The sequence below is a fragment of the Penaeus vannamei genome, chromosome 39 (assembly GCF_042767895.1).
Source record: "Penaeus vannamei isolate JL-2024 chromosome 39, ASM4276789v1, whole genome shotgun sequence".
In the NCBI taxonomy this organism is placed as follows: domain Eukaryota; kingdom Metazoa; phylum Arthropoda; class Malacostraca; order Decapoda; family Penaeidae; genus Penaeus; species Penaeus vannamei.
Genome location: NC_091587.1, coordinates 5551086 through 5553585, shown reverse-complemented (window position 1 = coordinate 5553585; position 2500 = coordinate 5551086). Strand labels below are relative to the sequence as shown.

General features: G+C 43.8%; 1 protein-coding gene across 18 annotated transcripts in view; it reads right to left on the bottom strand.

The window, feature by feature from the left end:
* LOC113808828 (kielin/chordin-like protein) overlaps positions 1-2500 on the bottom strand; it is a 57492-nt gene that overhangs the window by 30110 nt on the left and 24882 nt on the right. The window lies entirely within an intron of this gene.

Here is a 2500-nt window from a genome sequence, read left to right as displayed (position 1 = left end):
TCTCTTCTCTCTTTTTCTTTTTCTTTTTTCTTTTTTTGACGTCGATGCATATGAGAGGTTAATGGTGTTTGGTTAACCGCGTCAACGACCCATTAATCTTTATCGTTCTTTAAAATGGTAAATTAATTCAATAAATCAGTGTAAATAAATATATAATAAATCAATAAAAAAGTAACACAATACCGAGACGGAAATAAAGACAAATTATTGAAGTAGTGATACATTTCGTTTTCGTTTCCCTATTTCCTCTCTCTCTCTCCCTCTCCCTCTTTTTCTCTCTCTCCCTCTTTTTCTTTCTCTCCATCTTTCTTTCTTTCTCTCTCTCTCTCTCTCTCTTTTCCTCTCCTCTCTCTCTCTCCCTCTCTTTCTCTCTCGCTATATAAAAGGTTATGAACCTTATATATTAATATTGATACTGGTGGGGCAAATATTTTTTTTCTCTCTCTTTCCCTCTCCTTCTTTCTCTCTATAAAAGGTTCTCTTTTCTCTCCCTCTCTTCCCCTCTCCTTCTTTCTCTCTATAAAAGGTTATGAACCTTATATGTTAAAACAGATACTGGTGGGGTAGAGTAATATACTGACACGACTTCACTCTTTATTCTTATTAAGAGTTAACAGACACGAGTATAAATAAAGACGACAGGAGACGACAGCGCTGGTGGTGCCAGCGGCATAGCAAGCCCTGGCGAAGAGGACAGCAGAGGTTCTCGCAGTAAGAGGGGCTGTCTCTCTGTGCTGAGTCCAAGTGAGCGAGAGGTCAAGCTGGGTCGTCCTTAAATCTGGTACCACGTGGATATTTAGAATCGCACCATGAGGGGTCAATGCAACCGCATGTTCTGTGAGTTGGTATGTTATTTTATGTTATGCAGTATGTTATACTCTCTCTCTCTTCTCTCTCCTCTTTTATACTGGGGAATTATATGTATCTTCCTTTTATTATATTTTAAAACCTTTATTTAAGTATCTACTGCCTAGGAAATAAAACTATCACAATAAATTAGGCGATTAATCTATGTACAATTCCTTTTAAATGGAATAATATGACTTTACAAGCACATTAATGTCTAAGCTACTCCGCATCTGAGCATATTTACAAGTAAAGTGTCTGCAATGCTGAGGTGTTGGCGTCTAGAGGCTGCAAAGCCGAGGGGTTGAGTCCGATCCCGGGGCCATCCTGACGGAGTCTTGCTTGAGGGGTGCAAGGTGCTCTATGCTGAGACTCGGCGCCTTGTAGAGGACTGTGAGGCCCGCTATGTCCCGTCGGTCTTAAAGGCTATCTAATATTGGTTTTCGGTGCGCAGGAGTCGATAGATAAGCTTTTTTCGCGCGAGCTTCCACTTTATCTAGTAGGCTGAGGCGCGTTTGTGCTGCGCCATTCCAGGGTAAGCAGGCATATTCCATCACCGAGCGAACTCGAGACTTGCACAACGGAGAGGCAGCATCTACTGTTAGCAGGTGAAGTATCCACCTAAGGCGACTCCGTTTTTGCGATGCTTTGCTTGCCAAGCTTTCGATAGGTTGTTTGAAGGCGAGTTCGTAATCGAATGTGATCCCGAGAATGTTGTAGAATCTTGCTCGTTTCGTAGACGTCCGTCCGTGCAGAGGGGAGCCGTTCCTGCTCTTCGGTCATTTCGTCTTGAGATGGTTTGTGACTGGCTCTTGGTAGCGGCGAACTGAACTTTCCATAAATCCCCCCCTCTCTCTATCTGGCTTTATCTCTTTCTCTCTCTCTCTCTCTCGTTCGCTCTTTCTCTCTCTCGTCGCTCTCTCCTCTCGTTCTTTCTCTCTCTACTCCCCCCCTCTCGCTCTCTCTTTTTCTTTCAAATATTTCTCAATCTACCAGTCCTCTCTCTCTGTATTAACTCTCTCTCTCATCTCTCTCTATCCCAACTCTATCATTATCTCCACCAACACATTATCTCTCTTAGAATCTTTCTCTCTCTACAATTTTTTCTCTACCAACTCCTCCTTACCAACTCTTTCTCTCTCTCTACCAACTCTTTTTTCTGTCTATCAACTCTATCTATCTCTGCCTCTGTCTCTCTCTCTGTCTCTGTCTCTCTACCAACTCTTTCTCTCTCTACCAACTCACTCACTCACTCTCTATCTCTTTTCCTCCTAACACTTTCAACTCTTTCCCTCTACATCAATCTCTCTCTCTCTCTCTACCAACTCACTCACTCACTCTCTCTTTTGCTCCTAACACTTTCAACTTTTTCTTTCTCTCTCCATCAACTCTCTCTCTCTCACTCATTCACTCTCTCTGCCAACCCTTTTTCCCCTCCCCCCTCTCTCTCTACCAACTCTCACTCACTCTCTACCAACACTTTCTCTCCCCCCACACACTCTCTCTTTCTCTCTACCAACTCTCCCTCTTTCTTCCAACTCTCCCCCCCTCCCCTTCTCTCTCTCTCTCTCGCTCTCCCTCCCTCCCTCCCCTTTCTCTCTCTCTCTCTCACCCACTCTCTCTTTCTCTCTACCGACTCTCTCTCTCTCTCTCT